Source organism: Dipodomys spectabilis, unplaced genomic scaffold (genome assembly GCF_019054845.1).
Source record: "Dipodomys spectabilis isolate Male_0828 unplaced genomic scaffold, ASM1905484v1 ptg000018l, whole genome shotgun sequence".
Taxonomy (NCBI): Eukaryota; Metazoa; Chordata; class Mammalia; order Rodentia; family Heteromyidae; genus Dipodomys; species Dipodomys spectabilis.
Window position 1 is genome coordinate 2,456,898 of NW_024870695.1, and position 21,938 is coordinate 2,478,835.

The 21,938-nt window shown below is 44.6% G+C and overlaps 1 protein-coding gene and 1 pseudogene across 3 annotated transcripts in view; one reads left to right on the forward strand and one right to left on the reverse strand.

Annotated features, from left to right (window-relative positions):
• LOC122103295 (myosin phosphatase Rho interacting protein) overlaps window positions 1-21,938 on the forward strand; it is a 144,621-nt gene that overhangs the window by 48,943 nt on the left and 73,740 nt on the right. The window lies entirely within an intron of this gene.
• Window positions 1,815-2,820, reverse strand: LOC122103523 (annotated as a pseudogene).

Below are 21,938 nucleotides of genomic sequence, written 5' to 3' on the forward strand. Positions count from 1 at the left end.
CTTCATCCTGAAGGATGGCTATACTGAATTAAATATTGGAACGGAGTCAGTAGTTATATCACCATGACAGTGACAATATAAAAAGTGTACATTTAAAGGATTGTATTCCTTCTCTTATGTAGAATTTGACTTCTTCCACCTTCATTTGATTTTCTGTTAAAATATCCATAATTGAACTTCAAACTTCCCAACAGAAATGAGTAACTCCTCTCAGCCTAGGATAGTGATTCTTTTTTATTGTGGTAGTAACACCCCTCATGGGGCCTCTTGCCCCTTTGTTCTAGAGTGGACTGGCTCTTCTGCTGCCTGCATTGTAACTCTTGCCTGGATCTCTCTTTCACCTTATTCTAGGATTTCCTTCTTTTCCTAGGTTCTGTAGGTCCATATTTCTTTCTTCTGGTGTTCCCCCTTCATTCTCTCCTGAGAAAGACAGGAGAGAAGAAAGGTCTTCGAGGCTCTGACCATCTGAAAATGCTTCCCGTCTATACTCTGGATCAGAGGCTGTGCTTGCTGTTCTTCCGAGATCAGAAATCATTCTCCCCTTGGAATTCTGAAAACATTGTTCTTTGTCTCTAACCTCTACAGTGCTGTTTAGAAAAAAGTCTGATGCCTAATCCTTTGTAAATGAGATTAGTTTTCCTTCTTCAGATGTTGAAGCTTTTTTTTATTCCTTGAGCTCTAAAATTTCATTGAGATATGCCTTGGCATGGATCTGTTTTCTTTCATCAAGTGGGAAACCTGTGTGCCTTTCAACATGGAAACATGTTCCATTCTTTTGGTGGTAGATGTCTCTGTTTATGCTTGTTTGCTCTGTGACTTCTTCCTCCCCTCTCCCTCTCCCTCTCCCTCTCCCTCTCCCTCTCCCTCTCCCTCTCCCTCTCCATCTCCCTCTCCCTCTCCCTCTCCCTCTCCCTCTGCCTCTGCCTCTCCCTCTGCCTCTCCCTCTCCCTCTCCCTCTCCCTCTCCCTCTCCCTCTCCCTCTCCCTCTCCCTCTCCCTCTCCCTCTCTCTCTCTCTCTTCCCTCTCCCTCTCCCTCTCCTTCTCCCCTCTCCCTCTCCCTCTCCCTCTCTCCCTCTTCTCGTGCCTGAGATTTCCTGCCATGTTCTCTGGATAGTCTCTAATGTTACTGTTTCTGAATTGCTTTGTTGGACCTGAGGTTTTGTTACCCCTGCCTTATAGAACTCTTGTTTTACTTTTATTCCAGTTCACTATTTTTTTTCTCTTACAACTCACTTTTGTTCTATGTCCCCTTACAGAATGTATTATTCTTATTTCGTAGTTGTAATAATTTTTTTCTTTCAAAAGTTTATTTAGTATCAAGCAATAGGAGACTTTGCTTAACAATACAGAACATTTCAAGATGAGTTACAAAAGAATACATTATTTTCACTTGAAACTGGCTTCCCTTTTTACACCTGTTGGCAAGAGAAGAAGAAAAAAATCTAGCATATGGCTTAAAGATAAAATAACTCAACTCTATGGAAACTTTTAAAGTGAAAGGTGAGGCTTATGTTAAAAGAATAGATTAACATATTTAGTAACCTATCTTTTTGTTTAACACTAGTTAATCAAAGTTATTTTTTTTCCTTTTGATGACCTTTTTTTTTCATACACAGACTAGAAATAACAAAATTTTACATGTCTTGTTTTTTTCTGCCCAGGTTGATGTTTCAAACAAAGTAGTTTTAAGTTCCATCCATTTAGGTTTTAAGCATTTTGATTTATTTAAAAAGAGATTGTTCCTAGAAAAAATTACTTTGGATAGTATACAAGATGGGTGGAGATAGGCTATTTCCCAACATCAGATGGTACAGTCAATATCTGCCATATGGCTCGTCTCTTTAGACGCCCTTTGCCGTCCTTGCTGAAGGTGCTTTGTGTCTTGAGTTAGTCCACTCCTCTTGCCCATAGGAATCGTATATCTCCTCTCTGAGTCCACATCCATAATCATAGTAGTCAGCTCTACTTTGAGCTGGGGTGCTGTAGCTGTTATCATAGGAATCGTAACTCTGGTGTTTATCCATTGTCATAATCATATTCTCTGTAGGTTTCTTGTGTTGGGGTGGTGATAGAGCTCTATACCCACTTGGAGGCATTCTTCTAGCCCTGGAAGTAAAAAGTCCTCTTCCCTGGCTCACTGGCCCTGGGGTGGAAAGGACTCCCCTGGGAGCTGGTGTCCCTTGTGGTACACCAACCCCCAACTGGCTGGGCTGTAATCCTCTTCCTCTGGCTACACCTCTTATAGTAGGGTGGGCTTCCCTCACACCACTGGAGCATCTGCATTCTCTGCACCACCATCCAGATATGTTAGTTCCTGAAGCTGAGCTTGCCGGATCTGTCATTGTAGTCAGGGGTGAGGAACTTTTTTATTTCTTCCAAAGCATGTCCCATTTGGGCACGGGCTTCTGCTGGTGGAGCAAACACTTCAGTGAGCACATGGAAGTCATCATTGAGGTAGAGGTACCTTGCTTCTCCACTTTTCCTCAACTCTTCTTCCTTTGCCTTGTCTCTCATGGAGCCTTTTCCAAGGATGGATGTTTTTGTCAGGGTTTCATCTTGTAGGCACTTCAGTTTAGAATGGCCACATGGAACCAGCTTTCCCATAGAGTTGAACTTGGGAAACTGTTTTACAGGAATGAACACTTTCTGTCCTGGCTTCATGTTCTTATTCGTCACCACATCAATGTACTTGTCTTCATCCTTGCTTTCTTCTTTTTGAAACTTTTCTGTTTTGCGGTTCACCAGTGCAGATTCACCATGCATGAACGAGGGGTCTGGCCAGTCTTTCTCCACCATGAGCTCAGGCAGGTACTTTTCCATGCTTTCTTCCTGCAGGGCCCAGTACCCAGGCTCCCAGCTGGTAGTCCAGGCCTGCCCACCACTGCTGGGGCCACGCCGAGCTCCATCAACCACCTGCCCTACATGCCAGCCCAACCAATAATTCCTTTAATAATTTGAGCTACTTTGAAGTATCATCTGCTCTGTTCTGACATGCACTTTCCTAGTTTATTTTCTGCTGGTTTTGCCCTTGGGTTTTCTCAAACAAGTGTTAACCTTAGAATGAGACCGTCTGTACAGGATATACCTGGGGATGCTACTGAGAGCCCTGACTTAGAAGGATTGACTGGAATAGTTGGGAGAATCTTCAAATGTTGCCAGAAAGGAAATTCTCCACCTCGGTTATTTGGAGAACACCAGTTGTAAGCGATCCTTGTCTTGGGCTATTCCCCAAATAGGAATTTCCTCATCTGTAGTGTAGGGAGACCTCTGTACAGCAGAGTATCTCCCAGCGATGTGTCTGAGTCAGAGCATTTTCAGAGAGTGACTCTGGTTGCTGCTGGTAGGTACATGGTGAACCTTGGGCTAGGGCCTCCAAGCCTGAGGCTTTTAGGGATCTGAGGAAGTCTTGGCTTATTTCCTCCTGACCATTCTCCAGAAACATCCTGTGTCCCACCTCCACCTTCCATGTATCCAGCTACTCCCCATTCCATAACTTATCTGCTGTTTCATGTTTGCTGTTGTCTCCTTCCTGGCCTTTTGTCCTTGAAAGTTTTGATTGTATTTTCTTTGTGGTCTTTTTTATAAGTTTTTTTTCAGGGAATTGAACTTGTTACTATGTTTGGTTGATCAAACTGGGTACCTTCTGTGTGTGTCAGAAGTGGTCTACATGCTGATGAGGTGTGCTGGTCGCCACTGTGAGCAAACTATTCTACCTTCCCTACTTCTGTTCCCTGGCCTTGTTTGGTCCTGGGAGGGTCATATTATTGTTATGGTCCCATATAGATCTGTTTGTACTTTTCAGAGTGCATGTATGTTGAATGTGAATGCACCACATCTGCCAGTGACACCTGCTTGTATGTATGCTGAATTAAATACTGTGTCTGTGATTTGCTCCAACCTATTTTATGAAGATAAGATACCTTATGAACAGTTGAAATTGCAGATTTCTTGTTGGAACTCTTGCTAGAAGCCTAAGAGTTAATGATGACTGCTATTCTAGAAGAATTGGATGGAGGCAGTTTATCTAATCTCCTTTGGTGAATGAGCCCTTTACTCATGGGCCCAGTCACCTACTTGGGCCCAACAATAAGACCCTTGTTGTCAGGGCCAGGACAGGTTCTGCCACTGATACTCTGGCAGCCTTGAGAAATGCCACCAGGGAGACCTGGGGCTCAGACTTGTCCTTATTTCAGGGCATGAGCACTGGTGTATTTTCCTTCTCTTCAGTCCACATGTCTCCTTGAGGGCTGTGCCCATGGCCTTGGGAAATCATGAAAGGTTGAACTTATTCATTCATGTGTTATTGCTTTGCTGATGTGCCTTGGATGTGCTTGATGTTGGAAAAAATAAAAGATAGAAAAAGTCCTTGCCTTCCAAGATCTTATAGTCTAGCCAGCCATGAAGGGGTTGGCAACTGTGGGGAGCATAAGCTGTAAGAGAGACAGGCAAATACATTGGCCCTGTCCATTCACAGGGGCTAGATGAGGGGCCAGCTAGAGAGCTCTGTGGTTTTCCTGGAAAGAAAAAAAGACTAATTGAAGGGTGAGAGAGTGGTGTACTAGGCAAAGAAAGTATCCCATGCATAAGGCAGAATTGTCCAGAGCAGTGAAGCGCCCCATGACTAGAAGTATGTAGGTACATAAAAAAAACTAGAGGAAGCAGAAAACAAAGTTGCTGAGTAAATCTTTCCACTTGGGGGGCTGGGAAGGTGGCTCAGTGGTAGAGCATTTGCCTTGCAAGCCTGAGGCCCTGGGTTTGATTCCTCAGCACTACATAAGCAAAAAGAAAAAAGCCGGAAGTGGCGCTGTGGCTCAAGTGGTAGAGCGCTAGCCTTGAGCTGAAGAGCTGAGGGACAGCGCCCGGGCCCAGAGTTCAGGCCCCACGACCGGACCAAAAAAAAAAAATCTTTCCACTTGGAGATAAAAATCATATCATGGTTTATGTATCCTCTTAAGTGTGTAGTTACATGAGACAAAAAAGAGCAAGATTACAAAAAATATAAATCCTGTTCTTTTTAAAAATAATTATTTAGATTTGTATTATTATAAAGGTGATGTACAGGGAAGGTTACAGTTATATAAGTCAGGTAAAGAATACATTTTTTTTCAGACAATGTCACCCCTTCCCTCCCTTTCTTCTGGTTTTTCCCTCCTATTCCCACCAACAAGTTGTTTATATAGTTCATTTTCATCATAGTGTCTAGTGAGTGCCACTGCTGCATTTGTTCACCCTTTGTCCCTCCATTTCTGTGCAGTTCTATTGTTTTTGATGTGAATATTCTATCCATCAGTTTCCTGTGTCATCCTTGAAAGCATATCCTTCATTAGGTACACTTTACTTCCAAGTTGTTTTCAAATTTTCACTTTTCTTTGATACAGTGACTTGGAGACCATTCTTTCAAGTAGAGTTGCTTGATGTAGAGGTTATCAATATGGACTGTGGGTAGTGTTTCACAATCTGTGTACTCCTATTAGCAAGAGGGCTGAGGTTGTTCCCTGTCTTCTGTTTCCTTTCTCTGTGTCCTACCCACAGACTTGTGTGACTGTTCCCCTGGCTATAAGAGAGATTTTTTTGAGCAAGGCAGGCCACATTTGACACTATGTTGTGGTCTCAGAATTGAGGTAGCCTTATCCATTGGAGGACTGCAGCTCATTAAGAAATCTTTGTTTTAAATCCTCTCTCTCTTTCCCTCTGTCAAATCAGAACCAGCAGCAAAGGACCTGTGGTGATGGATTTTTACCTCAATCTCTTCACTCCTTACCTGTGCCTCTAAGGCTGAGTAGGGGTGGCCAAGAGCTAACATCAGAGGCTCACTTTGCTTAGGGCTTAACCCCCCCCTCCCCCCCACGTCTGGCTCTGAAATAGTGCCTTTCACCCTGCTCTGAAGAAACAGACTAGATAACAGTTACTCAAAGTGTTTCTTTTCTTTCTTTTTACTTCACTCAGAAACAGGGTGACAGAATGTTTAGGGAGCCAGCTTTTGGTTTAGGTCTCATTTCCCAGAATCTAAGCTCTTCTGCTTCCTCCTTCAGCCCCTGACTCTATACCACGCATTTGGCCTTTTGGAATAGGGATGGAAACAAAACCGTTTCCAGCCCCAGAAGGTTCCTGCTTGTTTAATTCTCATGTCTCTAAAAATATCTTTGAGCCTCTGCTGGCTCTGTGGGCCTGTACTCTCCCCCCAACCCCCACCCCTCAAAACTTAGGGAAAGAAATAAGATCTCCCTCTCATTGCTCTTTCCAGGCTCAGAAAGGAATAAATAAGAATGCTGAGTTTCCAAAGTTGAAAGGGGAAAAACTGCCTTTGTTGAGCCTGGAGGGTTGCCACAGTGTCTGGCCACCCTAATGACATCGCTACCCGGGGCAAGTCCATACTCTGCAGGTCCCTGTTCCTTCTCTGGAAAGGGGGAATGGAGAGGATGAGAGCAAGGATTCCTTCCTTCTTCTCTGTGCAGGATGACAAGAGGAGCTAGGTCCTGACCTGTACAACAGGACAGGCTGCCTTGAGGAGCTGTGTGTGGGAATAGATCAGCTCCCAGACCCTGACCATGCCTGGTGAGCACAGGCTGAGGGGGCTGTGGGAAGCTTCCACCCTCCAGGCTGCCTATGGCCCTGGGAGCTTTCTCAGGCATTCCTGGATTGGGACAGAGCCTCAAACCCCTCCCATTTTACCCCCAAATATTGGATGCCTGCCTAATTGAGGCTTTATTTATCTCCACATTTTCCCAGCTCTGCATAAAGAGACGTGCAAGTGGGTGAGGCTTACATATTCTCCAGAAGCTTAGAGGAAAAAAGGGTTTGAGGGGGCTAAGGAGAACAAAAAATATATGAGGGTCTGCTTCCTTCTCCTCAGGGGTTGTATAGGGAGGGGTGAGAAGGAAAGCAGGGCCAAGGAGCTGCCCAGTAAAATGGCTACTCAAAGTGTTTCTTTTCTTTCTTTCTTTTACCCCACTCAGAAACCCAAAAATAGCCCTGTCAGAGGCATAGCATTGAACATGCCAGCTGAGAAGAGCCAGCTGAAAGCTGCTGCCTTTCCTCCCTTCTCCCTAGTCACATTCCTCTTTTGCAGATTCTTTCCTTCTTTCTTAGGGGTGTAGCAGGTGGTTACATTCTTCTGTGGAAACACTTGAGGAAATGTGAAAAACTGTCCTTGCCTTTGCATTTCTTGTAGCTTTCAATTTTTCTACTTACATTTTTCAAAACAAAGCAATCTTGTCTCTAAAATATAGGCCATGAAAAGACATAAAGATGGCATTGGATTTGGGAGTCAAGATTGTATGAGGCAGGCTGGGAAGGTGACCCAGTAGTAGAGTGCTTGCCTTGCATGCATGAGGCCCTGGGTTCAATTCCTCAGCACCACATAAGCAAACAGAAAAAAGCGGGAAGTGGCGCTGTGGCTCAAGTGGTAGAGTGCTAGCCTTGAGCTGAAGAGCTGAGGGACAGCACCCAGGCTCAGAGTTCAGGCTCCATGACTGAACTCCCCCCCCCCCCCCCCAAAAAAAAAAAAAAAGATTGTATGAGGCAGAGCAAGTGCCCCAGAGCTTGTTCAATATTCCTTTACTTCCCCCAGTTATAATATATTTACTGTACACATTTTGGTAAACACAGGAAGACACAAAGATTAAAAAGCCAACCAATTCTCCATCAAAGTCCTCTGATATGATTATTTGGTGTTTATATGATGACAAATCCTTTTAGGTTCACTTGCCCAGAGTGAATCCCAAAAAAATCCTTCCTGTGTCATAGGAATAGATAGTAGAGGATAAGAATGTATGCTGTTCTTGGGGTGGTAACTGCTTCTGGTGCTGTAAATACATTTGGCAAGCCCACCTCTGCACTGTAGGAGCCAGGGCAGAGGGCCAGGTAGGCATTGCAGGTGTTGGGTAAATTCAGAGGCTTGCAATTTACATCCCAGAGTGCTTTAGACTTGAGACCTAGCTTATCAAGGATTGCTGCTTTCCTGAACCCTCAAGTTAGTCTGGTATAAAGAAGAGCCCAGAGCACATACCAGGGTCAGAGACTACTATGTGGCTGGCTAAGTGAGTCCTGAGACTGGTAGTCAGGCCCATAGCTTATTGCAGGCTGTATTCGTTATCCCCCTCCTTGTGGAATCAGCCAAACAAAATCAAGTTGAATTGGTTTGCCCTCTGGCAATTGTCAGAAAATACTTGAATTGATATGTGTGGGTTGAATTCCAATTCTACCATCTGTTAGTTGACTCTGAATGCCTTTGCAATCTCTATAAACCTGACCTTTCTCATCTGTATTGAGTAGATTGTGAGAACAGCTTTCTAGGGGATGTCTATTTTTCCTGTCTTCTCTGAGTGTTCATTTAGAGCAAGGGAGAAGGCAGGAAAACCATCACTGTTTCCTGCTTGCTGTGCTTGCACAGCCTTCAGTCAAGGGAAAGGCTCTGTCCTATCAAGGCTGTCCCTTCCCTCTCAGGCCTAGGGACACCTGCTACTGGTGAAAAGAAGTCATGTTATATCTAGGCTTTAAAAAGTTTACATTCTCTATGTTTTTTATTTTATTTTATTTTTTTATTTTTTTTGGGGGGGGGGGGTCCAGTCGTGGGGCCTGAACTCTGGGCCTGGGCGTTGTCCCTCAGCTCTTCAGCTCAAGGCTAGCACTCTACCACTTGAGCCACAGCGCCACTTCCGGCTTTTTTCTTTTTTGCTTATGTGGTGCTGAGGAATTGAACCCAGGGCCTCAGGCATGCAAGGCAAGCGCTCTACCACTGAGCCACCTTCCCAGCCCTGCTTTTTTTTTTTTAAACAAACATCTTGGGGTTTGGGAATGTAGCTCAGAGAAAGAACACTTGAGGCTCTGAATTCATTCTCTATACCTTAGAGAGTAGGAACTTCAGAAACATTGACTCCATTTGTGTATATAACTCCCTATTTTTTGCAGTTAATTCTTGAGGATAGAATTCTAGAAATAGAATTTGAAAGAGAAAGGGTATCAGATTCATGCTTGTAGTTCTAGCCACTCAGGAGGATCTGGGTTCTAGGCTAGTACAGGCAAAAAGTTTTCAAGACCCATCTTAACCAATAGTTAGGTAATATTGGTATGTACCTATCATCTCAACTATATGAGAAGCTGAGATTGAGAGAATCACAGATCAGGCCAGCCTGGATACTAAAATTTGTGAAATCCCCATGGCATGGTAATGTCATCCTAAGGATCACAGGTCAGCCCAGGCAAAAAGTGAGAGCAAAAAGTGCTGGAGGCATGGATCCAAGGGTGGGTAAAGCCTTGAGTTCAAATCCAGTACCACGGGCTGGGAAGGTGGCTCAGTGGTAGAGCGCTTGCCTTGCATGCCTGAGGCCCTGGGTTCGATTCCTCAGCACCACATAAGCAAAAAGAAAAAAGCTGGAAGTGGCGCTGTGGCTCAAGTGGTAGAGCACTAGCCTTGAGCTGAAGAGCTGAGGGACAGCGCCCAGGCCCAGAGTTCAGGCCCCACAACCGGACCAAAAAAAAAAAAAAAATCCAGTACCACTAAAGAAAAAAAGAAAAAGAGAACAGGCTGCAGATTCTGTTTTTGGCTTCTGTTGTATATGTCCTTACCACTCCAGGCAATGACAGTTTAAATCCCTTTCCAGGCATGTTTCCTTCTCCATGGCTGGGACTGGAGAATGTGTAACTTGTCCCCAGAGAATTTCCTCTCCAAGGTATTTGGACTAGATTGCTGGACTGTATTGAGTTGGGTGCCTAACTGGATCCCCTCTATGCTTATTCTTCTCTTCTGTGACCACTTCTGTTTCATATATGCCCTGGAGTTGTAAGTGTGGACTTGCTGCACTTGGAGTGGTACATATCAATAACTCAGGTACAAGTGTCTGCAAGCTGGAGGACCCAAGTAATTGCTGGCCCCAGGTATAGATTCTTGTTTCCTCCACCCCTCAAGTCTCATCTCCTTTAAGGAAAATGGTGTGGTGTAGCAGATCCTGGGCTATATGTCAGAGGATTACTCCAAGCAGCCTTGGGCTAAGTCTTTGTCTACAAGGGTCTTTAAAATGAGAGCATTGGTCAGATGAACTTTGAAAACCTGGAGTAAAGTCCTAGTAAGTAGATAACTTCTCATACAGGAGCTTGTCACCAGGCTCTGCCAAGTCCTCAGCCCTAGTGGTACAAGAGCCCTTTACCCCCATCAGCAGTCCTGGGAAATATGCATATGCACTGGCTAGTTGTACTGGCTGTTGGAAACAACAGGCTCTCACTCTCTTGTGCGCTTCCCTCCCACCCCCTGTCAATAGTGAGGCTTGAACTCTGCCTGGGTGCTGTCTCTGAGCTCTTCAGCTCAAGGTGAGCACTCTGCCACCTGAGCCACAGCGCTACTTCCAGTTTTCTGGTGGTTAACTGGAGATAAGAGTCTCACAGACTTTCCTGCTGGGGCTGGCTTTGAACTGTGATCCTCAGATGTCAGCCTCCTGAGTAGCTAGGATTACAGGTGTGAGGCAACGGCGCCCGTCAAGGCTCTCTTTTTAATAAGCTGCCTGATTGCAGTCCTGGTGGAGTTTGCCTAGCTCACCTTGTGTTTTTTGATCCTCTCTCTACCCTTTACATTGAAGAATTGAAGTTCATGCTCTGACCAAAACAAATCTGTTTGTGCAGGAAAACAATGAGCTTTGCATTTACAGTTCTGCCCCTTCCATGGCTCTCTTCCCTTAAGTGATTCCCAGTGGGCTGTCAGCCTCAGTGTTAGTTCTTTACTCAAATACTCTCCCTGCCTTAGGATTTGGTGTCTGCCTTTTATCTTCTGCATCAGGACATCAGAAAATGAAGAGTATTGAAAAATATGGAAGCCTAATTCTCTGCAGAAATAGAGTGATTTCTAATATATCGTCCCAGACAGTGGACCTTTGTATATAACTCCCTGATTTCTGATGTACTTGTTTTATTTTCATGGAAAAAGCATATCTTCAATAAAGCTTTTGTCCCTTTTTAGCAACAGGATATCTCTCCTGGGATGTTAGACTGGGAGTATTTTGGGGGGAACAGTCAACATGTAACTTTTCCCTAGAGACAAGGAACTCTGTATCTCCATTGGCTCTGGGCATGGTATACAGAATGTATTCACATTTGAATGAGAAGTCTCTTTTTACAACTGTCCATCACGTACACATATCCCTCACCAAGAGCCCCGGGCCAATATTTCAAGGCCAGTTGAGGTAACCTAGCAAATACTTAAAGCTTCTGGACTCATTAGAGGTAGAATATCCTGGAACTAAAATTAATGAAAGCATTTATTTAGCCTTGTAGGGGAGAGATGATTAGAACCCATGATATTGGGAAGAAATACTGAGCGTGTGGGGTATAATGGTCCATACAGGGCAAGAAGGACTTCAGTGGAGTAAGATGGAAATGTGCACTGTCCTGATTGCTAGTTGAACTGACATTGCTGTCTAGGTGAAGACCAGGAGCCTGGTCAGCCCTCTCTGCTTCCCAGATTGGAGTCACCATCTCCTGTGGCTTTGAGATCATATCTACTTTAATTGGTCTTGACTTGAAAGTGCCGGATGATAGCATACAGTAACAGATTTATGACTACTATTGCTGATATATATGATGTTTGTGCAGCTCCCTTCCTGGGCATACTGGTGCTCACACTCATCTTGGTGGCTGGGATCTGCCACTTCTCATTCCATGGTGTCCTGGGTGAATGAGGAAACAGGTGAATGTCCACTGATGCCTATTGGCTAGTATACCCAGTACTGGACTTAAGCACTTTTGTTCTTGAGTCTTTTTTTTCATGGGATGGTCTTTTTTTCTCCTGGTTCTGGAGCTTGAACTCAGAGCCTGGGTGATGTCCCTGAGCCTCTTTGTGATCAAGGCTAGAATTCTACCACTTGAGCCACAGCACTACTTCTGGATTTTTCTGAGTAGCTTATTGAAGATAAAAATCTCATGAAAATTTTTGCTCAGCCTGACTTTGAATTGATATCCTCAGCTCTCAGCCTCCTTAGTAGCTAGGATTACAGGTGTTAGCCACTGGTGCCTGGCTGATTTTTTTTTTTCCCTCAACAGCACCTCCTAGCTCCACTTCCTCAGGACTTTTTGTGTGCAGGTACTGGGGCTTAAACTCAGGGCTTTAAGCTCTCACTTGGCTTTCATGCTCACAGCTGACATAGTATTTGAACCTCATCTCCAACCGGTTTTTTGATGGTTAATTGGTGGTAAGTCTCATAGACATTGCTGTTCAGATTGGCTTCAAACTACAATCCTCTAGGTGTCAGCCTCCTGAGTTACTAGGATTACGGGAATCAGCCACCAGTGCCCAGCTTGGTGCCTTGATTTTAACAAGCACTGACTAGCACTGACTATAATATACACATGAGTTGAGTATTTGAGATCTTGATCTCTCTAGTGGAAAGTAAGTTCCTTGCTGTTTGTGGACTTGTTCATTCATTCAGTTGTCTCCAAGCTTCTGATGAGTTTCTGCTCTAGAGCAAGGACTTGGGAAGTGGGAGAGAAACCTTCTCATGTCACTAGGAAGCTGGTGGTCCTGCTCACAGCAGGACCATGTACCAAATGAGTGTCTGGAGGAAGCTGAAGATGCTAGAGGAGCTCAGGGATCTCTAGGGGATCAGATGTGACTTGGACCTGGAAGAGAGACACAGAGAGCTGAAGACCTTAGAAGAAACAGGAGCTTTCATATTCATGGAACAAATAGAGCAGCTTAGGCTATCAGATCCTCAGGGTCATATAGTCTTATCATGGGAATGAAGAGGTAGGAGCTGCTTCACATCCTTGCCAGCTACTTCCTGAATGTCTTGATAGTAGCTGATAATGGTTTGTGTGTAGATGTATATACATGGGCCTCAATTCCCTGACTCCAATCCTGAATGGGAACCAGATTATATACTTTTACCAAGGAGGAAACCGGTCCAAGGTCTTTCCTATGGGAGTGGCTCTCTTGGAGCCTCCAGACTGGTATAAGGTTGCGCTGATTTATTCAGTCTGGATAGGGGTTCCATTGTTACCCTACTCTCACACCCAGCCCCTTCCCCCAACTAACACAAATATAATATTTTTAAACTTTCTCTTTGAAGCTGGGTGCTGGTGGGTCATGCTTGTAATCATAGCTACTCAGAAGGAGGAGATCTAAGGATCACAGTTGGAAGGCAGCCTGTGCAGAAAAACCCCTGTGAAACTCTTATATCTCCAGTTAACCACTCAAAAACCAGATGTGGTGCTGTGGTTCAAGTAGAGCACTAGTCTTGAATACAAAGAGGCTCAGAGACAGCACCCAGGTCCTGAGTTCAAGCCCTACAAAAAACAAAACAAATAAAGAAAAAAGCCTTTCTCTTTGGCACTGGCTTGGGGAATTCTTAGACATTCTGAGTCATGAAGATATCAGAGAAATGAAAGCTAGCGTGCCTGGACACTGAGGAGTGAGGCACCTTAGAGAGGCAGAGAGCACCTGGCAGGTGCAGGGTTTTCACCTCCCTGGCCTTAATATGTGACTTGAGTCCGGAAAAAGGTTTGGGTCACAATTTTCTTGAGAAATAATTCACATATCATGCAACTTACCTACTTAAAGTGAACATTTCAACCCAGTGCTGGTGGCCCACACCTGCAATCTTAGCTACTTAGGAGGTTGAAATCTGAGGGTTGAGGTTCAAAGGAAGCCTAGGCAGACAGGTCTTTGAAACTCCATCTCCAATTAGCCAGTGAAATGCTGGACTGGAGCTGTGCCCCAAGTAGAAGAGCACCAGCCAAGAAAAAAAGCTGAATGAGAGCTCAAAGCCCTGAGTTCAAATTCTGGTACTGGTTAAAAAAAAAAAGTCAACCAGGTGCCAGTGGCTCACGCCTGTAATCCTAGCTACTCAGGAGGCTGAGATCCGAGGATTGTGGTTCAAAGCCAGCCTGGGCAGGAAAGGCCATGAGGCTCTTATCTCCAATTAACCACCAGAAAACCGGAAGTGGTGCTGTGGCTCAAGTGGTAGAGTGCTCACTTTCAGCTGAAGAGCTCAGGGACAGCACCCAGGCCTAGAGTTCAAGCCCCACAACTGAAAGAAAAGAAAAGAAAAAGAAAGAAAGAAAAAGAAAATCAAAAGTGAGCACTTCGTTCTATAACGATCATGCCAATTTTAAAACTTTATGTTTCTAATAACAACTGTTTTTGTTTTTGTTTTTATTGTGAAAATACCATACAGAGGGGTTACAATTACATGGGCAAGGTAATGAGTACATTTCTTATCAAGCATTGTTGCCTCCTCCTTTGTTTCCCCTTCCGATCCCTTACCATCACCCATCCCCCCCCCACCCCCTTAAAACATTTTTATCCCTACAAGAAGCCCTGGTATCCTTCAGTTGTCCCTCCTTGTTTTCCTCCAGGCAGCTTTCTATTGTTGGACTTTCCTTTTTGTGGACATTCATATAAATGCAATTAGGCAGTATGGATCCTTTTATGACTGGTTTATTTTACTTGCTATAATGTTCTCAAGGTTCATTCATGAGTTAGAATTTGCTAACTCTCTGTGTGTATGTGCATGTGTGTTTGTCTGTGTTTGTGTCTGTGTCTATGAGTAGATTCTTTTTTAAAGTTGAAAAATAGCCTGTTTTATGGATAGATTGAATTATGCTTATCCATTCATCTATTGGTAGACATCTGAATTGTTTCCTCCCTTGAGCTACTTTATGTGAACATTTGTGTTTTCACTGTGCTTGAATAAATGTCTAGGAGGGCAGTTGCTGTGTCATAGAGGTCACTATGTTTAGCCTTCAGAGGAATCTCTGAATGGTTTCCCATGGTGGCTGTCCCAGATCACACTGACCAGCTTACACAAGGGTCTGGTTTCTGCATATCCTCAGGACATATGTTCAATCAGTATTGTTTCCCATAGTACAGTCATCCTAGTGGTGCAGAGTAGGATTTCATTATGGCTTCCATTTGCATTTTTCTGATGGCTGAGCAAAGTTTTTAACCTCCTGAGCTTATTTCCTTTAGAGTAAAACTAGGATGATATAGAAGGTATGATGTCAGATACTGTCTGTCCCCATGTTCCCTCTCCCCCACTGGTACTGGGATTTGAACTCAGGGTCTTGATGTGATTAGCTGTCTGGCTCAGCTTGTGCACTAGCACTTGAGCCATACTTCCAGTCCAGCTTTTTATTGATTAATTAGAGCTGGAGTCTCTAGAATTTTTCTGCTTGAGCTGGCTTCAAACCTTACTTCTCTGAATCTAGACTTCTTGAGTAGCTAGGATTACAGGAATGAACAGCCATCTGCTTCTGGCTTCAGACATTGTTTTTAAATATGTAAACATTTATATTTAATTCTTTACATTTTTTCAGAAGTCCTTATGCCTCCATTTTATAGATGAGAGAAACTGAGCCTTTAGAGAACTTAAGGATAGTACCCACTGTCACATTGCTGTGTTTTTGTACTGTTGCCTACCATGCTATGACATTGTTTCTGTGAATAGTCATTTTCTAGATGCACATAGCAAACCACATCAGTTGTGGACTGCATGTCCAGAAGCTTTCGCTACACTGAGCCTTTGACCACACGAACTGGCTAGTTTAAGGTAAAATAAAATAATTTATTTTTCCTTTCCTATATTTACTGGTGGAGGAAATGTGCTGTAAAAGACAGTGGGAGTCTTCCCTTCAAGTGGAGTTGCTATCGCCAAGGTATGTTCAAGTCTACAGTCGTAGAGCCAGCCCTTGCTTTATCCTTCCTCTGTCCCTATCTGCTTCTTTCTTGGTTGTTAGCAAAATGGCTGTCCTATGTCCTGTCATAGAGAGACAGACCAGGTTGTATTTTGGCTGTATCTCCATACTACCCTCTCACTGACTACCTGTACATTCTCAAAGTTGCACTAGTTGGCTTGCTGCAAGAAAAGTTGCTCTTTAATCTTAACCTCCTCTGAGAACTTAAAATAATACAGCTTCTGCATTATTTCCCTGAGCCCAGTCAGGCCAAGTATGATACTTTTTAAGTCTTCTACTTAAGGAAAGCCTGCCTCTATTGTTCTTGGCCTGGGGAGGGGCTAGTGTATAGAGGCCTTTCTGAGGGTCTCCAAGTGTCAAGTTCACCTGCAGAATGGTCTCATACTTCTCCTGTGTGTGCTTTTTATATCCTCTCCCCGCTTCTCTCCCCCGGGGTTCCTCCTGGGTCAAGATTTCCAGATTTGACATTATATAAGCCATGTACAAAGCTTACAAATATACTTCTGTTGTTCATCTTCAAATCTACACTAATCTGATTTGGTGTAATGTGAGATGGGTATCGTTTGCTCCAATGTCAGGGAGCTGCCTGCTGCCTCTGGCACACTTTCATCACCCTCTGGTGGTAACCCTGAGGAGACCTGGGATGATGCAGGGTCCTAACTTCACTGTACCCCGCATACTGCTCCCCTAGTGGCAGTCACCACTCTTTGGCCAGCAGTCTCCTAAGAATCCTGGTGGTCTGTTGCCACCATGTTGGAGGTGGCTTATTTTCTAGGTCCTCATTCCTAGCTGTCAGGGATAGTCTTGAAACAGGCTGTCCCCCTGGGAAGGACTGTGCTGCCCCCAAGAATGGTATAGTAGCTATTCAGAATGGCCCTTGCAGATAGGAATGTCTTCCCTACAAGCCCAGGCTGTTGCCTGAGCCAAAATAGGCTTTCCTGGTCTGTGGTATCTCTGAAGGACCAGAAGGCATGGCCTGGTCTTACATTCAGGTGCCCAGCCCTTGACCTTTCTCATGGGTCCCCTGCTGCAGGTCTGTCCTTTTGTATTGTTGATCCTGGGGCTTGAACTTTAGGGCATGGGCAGGCACTGTCCCTGAGCTTTTGTGTTCAAGGCTAGTGCTTTTATCACCTGAGTTACACCTCTACTTCGAGGCTATTTTTGGTTGTTAATTGGAGATTATTGGACATTTCACAGTCTCACTAACTGTGATCCTTAGATCACAGCCTCCTGAGTAGCTAGGATTACAGGCATGAGCCACCAATGCTTGACTCTCCTCATCCTTCTCTGCTTCCTTTTGTCTGAGACCTGGATCAACCTAAAAGGCTATTTCTGATGCATTGTGAGCTCAGTCTTGAGTTCTTCTCTCTAGCTGGTTTGAAATTTGGGGGGAGAAGATAATTGAGTTTTCCCCCCAAAAGGTGATAGAAGTCCTTTCAGCTTTCATCTTGTATGGGTCCAGCCAAGCCTGTGATGAGTTAGGCCCAATGATGCTGAGGCCCAGTGTATAAGTGGTTGGCAGGAAAGAGTAAGTGTGAGAGCCATGGGTTGTACCTGCCCAGTAGCAAGTCTCAAAATGATGACATTCAGTCAGATGCTTGCATGGAGTCCCACAGCTCAGTATCTCAAAAGGGGTTATTACCCTGTGTATGTGGCTGATTGGTATAGCCTCTACCTTTTCTATGTGTGTAGTTCTTCATAGCTTCCCCTTTCTGTATTCCCCAGGTTAGCTTCATTCCCCAGGTTAGTTTCATTTTGTTTTTGGAGTGCTGGCTCAAGTCCCTTGTGAAATCTTTTCTCCACTGTATACATTAGCACATTAGCTCTTCACAGCTGTGTTCGATCTCCACTCTCCTTCCATTCTAGCTTTCATCAGGTCCTCTTGGGCCTTGTGGAGAGCTGTAAGTGACTTCGTACAGCTGGTTGACTAGTTTGGGAAGACAGTTTGGGAACAAGGCCTGTTGTGGAAGCGAGCAGAGAGGGTGATCTCTTTGAGGCAGTGCCTCCCAGCTACTGCTGGATATGAGAAATACTGGTAAACTTTTAAAAACTCCAGCTCCACCTCAGGATATTTAGGTCAGAGCCTTAGGACTTGGAACTTCTTATTTTTAATTCTTCTGAGGTGATTCCATTATTCAGCAAAAATTGAGTGCCTTTATTCAGGTCCAGTTTAAGACTAATCTTGAAGGTGATCCTCCAACAGACTTCAGTACTTAGGGTAAGTAGGAAGGTGCTGAGCATGTAACTAAATGGATGTAGGCCTCCATAGCTACTACAGTGTTGCTTAGTCTAACAAATAGCAACTTTTTTTGTGTGTGTGTGCTGGTCCTGGGACTTGAACTCAGGGCCTAGGCTCTGTCCCTGAGCCTCTCTGTGCTCAAGGCTAGCGCTCTACCACCTGAGCCACAGCTTCACTTCCAGCTTTTTCTGAGTAGTTTATTGGAGATAAGAATTTCATGGACTTTCCTGCCCAGGCTGGCTTTGATCCACAATCCTCAGATCTCAGCCTCCTGAGTAGCTAGGATTACACATGAACCACCAGCTCCTGGCACATTTGCTTTCTCTAGGTTACATGGAAGGCCTTTGGGCAGAAAAGTAGAATGTGGCTTAGTGATAGAGTGCTTGCCTAGCATGCATGAAGCCCTGGGTTCGATTCCTCAGTATCATAAACAGAAAAGGTTGGGGCTGGGAAGGTGGTCCTGGGTTTGATTCCTTAGCACCACATAAGCAGGGGGAAAAAATGCCGGAAGTGGCACTGTGGCTCAAATGGTAGAGTGCTAGCTTTGAGCAAAAGAAGCTCAGGGACAGTCCCCAGGCCCTGAGTTCAAGCCACAGGACTGGGAAAAAGAAAAAGAAGGAGGGGGAGGAGGAGGAAAAAAGAAGAAAAGCAGTTTAACCATGTCATATGGAGGGGGGGGGGCAGTGTTCTCTCCCTTACATGGGAGAGGGGAGGGAGGAACCTGAAGCCAGGTGACCAGGACCCAGAAATTCCACCCAAGGCCCAGGCTCAGCAGCAGCACTCTACCCACTGGCTCTCATCTCTGCTTCTCTCCAGAGTAGATTTCCTCCCTTCTGCTCCCTCACAGACTTCTGAGACTGCTCACATTGGCTGCCAAGAATCTCCTGACCTTCTCTGTTTCCTCTTGTTATAGTTTGTGTCTTAAGATTTTCTCTTTCTTTTTTTTTGTCGGTTGTGGGGCTTGAACTCTGGGCCTGGGCGCTGACCCTCAGCTCTTCAGCTCAAGGCGAGCGCTCTACCACTTGAGCTACAGCGCCACTTCCGGTTTTCTGGTGGTTTATTGGAGATAGGAGTCTCACGGTCTTTCCTGCCTGGGCTGGCTTTGAACGCGATCCTCAGATCTCAGCCTCCTGAGTAGCTAGGATTACAGGTGTGAGCCACCAGCGCCCGGCTTCTTTCTTTTTTTTTATTTTATTTTATTTTATTTTTTTTGGGTCTGGTCGTGGGGCCTGAACTCTGGGCCTGCGCACTGTCCCTTAGCTCTTCCGCTCAAGGCTAGCGCTCTACCACTTGAGCCACAGTGCCACTTCCGGCTTTTTTCTTTTTGCTTATGTGGTGCTGAGGAATTGATCCCAGGGCCTCATGCATGCAAGGCAAGCGCTCTACCGCTGAGCCACCTTCCCAGCCCCATGTGTCTTAAGATTTTCAAAGCAAGCCAGGCACTGGTGGCTCAAGCCTGTAATCCTAGCTACTCAGGAGGCTGAGATCTGAGGGTCATGGTTCAAAGCCAGACCAGGCAGGAAAGTCTGTGAGACTCTTATCTCCAATAAACCATTAGAAAATGGGAAGTGATGGCGTGGGTCAAGTGATAGAGTGCTTGCCTTCTGCTGAAGAGCCCAGGGACAGTGCCCAAGCCCAGAGTTCAAGCCCCATGACTGACCCAAAAAAAAAAAAAAAAGATTTTCAAAGTCCATAGTGCTCAATGCTTGGTTGCTAGCTTAGTTTCCTAGGATGCAAGTGATTGATTGGATCATGAGGTCTCTGATCTCATCGGTCCATTGATGGCTTCATAATTTGATGGCCTATTGTGAGTTATAGGAAGTGCAATTGACCAAGGGTGTGCCCCTGAAGACTTTATTAGTTCACTGGCTCCTTCTCCTTGCCCTTTTCTTCTTGCTGTTGTGAAGTGAGCAGCTTCATCTACTGTGTACTCTTGCCCCCATGATAATCTGCCTTACCTCAAGCCCAGAGTAATGGAGCTAGCTGACAATAGACTGAAGCCATGAGCCAAATAGATCTTTCCACCTTCATGTTGATTTTCTCAGGTGTTTCTATCAGAGTGACAGAAATCTTAACTAGTACTTCACTTCCTTCATCCAAATGTGCCATAGAAAGGTCTCAGAAACTCATGCCAAGGAGATAACATGTTTGATGAACAATATTCCATCTATTGCTGAGCTCATAGGTATACAGGGTCAGTGGCAGGTTCTTCAGTAGTTCAACAGGAGATATTTCAGGGAGTAGTGGAAATGGAAGGGTGTGCTTTGAAAATGAACAGCATCTGCTTTTTCAGGAAGATGAGCTATGCATAAGCACTATACCCCAGGGGTGTGATTCTTTCTCATGTGAGCATGGGAAATGGAATTGAAAAGCTAAGTAAATGGGTAGTATAAAGTGGGAGGCATTGTTGGAATGGGAGGGAACAGTAAATAAGGAGACTAGATTCATGTGATATTGGATGTATAAAATTGGCCTCAATGTGTTTAGCTGACTTTGGATGTCAGTGGACATATAAGGATATGTTTGTATACACATACACACACACATTATATATAGAGAGAAGGGGTGGGTAGAGAGAGCGTATGCTATAGATAGATGATATACCTGAGCTGTAATACAGCTGTGTTTTCTTATTGGTCAGCAAAAAGGCCTAGAGACCATAACCTTTTGGGAGTAGTGAGTATAGCCACCACCCAGATCTTTGTTTCTGATGCCACTCCAGGAAAGGAACTTTGGCTGCTTGGGGGAGGTAACTGATGTAGGACTAGGGCAGGAAATGTGCTAGATGTTCCTAACTTGTCCTGAAGAGGGAGGAAGTGCTTCGACGATCACACATGGTGTATTTTCAGGAGTGGGTCAGAAAGACAGGAGCCACTGGAAAAGCTCCAGTGGCTAAAGCTGGAATGATATAAGTAACAAAATAAATAGGTTTGGGTTATAATACATAGTATAAAGTATAAAATATCCACATATGTAAGTGCAGATGTGAGTGAATATATAAATGAGAGAGAAAAGACAGTCTCCTGTGTAAAAGAATTCCAAATAATTCATGCAGTAATGGAGATGGAACTTGGGCTACGCATAGAAGCAGGTAGGGCAACTCCATGGTATAGAAACCAAGTCAACACCAACAGTGGAGTTTGAACCCTGATATGATAGAATGAGAAAAGTCACTTTACCTCTGGGGTCTTTTTCCCCAAAACCCATAGCCACAATCTAGTCATGGAAAACATCAGACACATCCAGATTGAGGGCTAGCCTATAAAATGTCTGACAAGCACTCCTCAAACTGTCAGGGTCATCAAAAATAAGGAAAATCTGAGAAAACAGTCACAGACAGGAGTAGCCTAAGGGGGTAAATGTGGTATAGTCTTGGAACAAAGAAGGACATCAGGAAAAAACCCAGGAGACCTGAACACAGTTTTGCTGACTTAGTATGGACTTCATTTACTACACTAGGTCTGTGTTGGGAGGAGTACATGGGAACTCTTATTGTTTCCATAACTTCTCTATGTATCTAAATCTATTCTGAAATAAAAAATCTTACTTAAAAAGCAAAAACAAAGACTTATCATAGAGATTCTGAAATACTGTTCTGCAAAGAGAGTCTGCTTTTAAAGGATGGGCAAGCCCCCGAATCCTGGCCAGGAAGGCCTGGCAGGTGTGTAGGGCCAACTCAAGGCCCAGCTCATGGGAGAGAAGCCAGGAGGTCAGGAATCAGACCTGAATGGAAACTACCTCCCTCCCTTCTGGTACCCCAAGGAACCACATGTTCATCCAGAAACCTCTTTTCTGCCTCTCTAGTGGGAGGGGCTAGTGATAGCTTGGGAAAGTGTGTGTATATGCATGCCAGTAGGCACTTAAACTGACATCCTTCTCAGAACAGTGTGTGTATGTGTGAGTGTGTATATATGTGTGACAGCATTGGGGTTTGAATTCAGGACCTGGGGACTGTCCCTCAGCCTTTTCTACTCTAGGCTAGTGCTCTACCACTTAACCCATAGCTCTGCTTCCAGCTTTT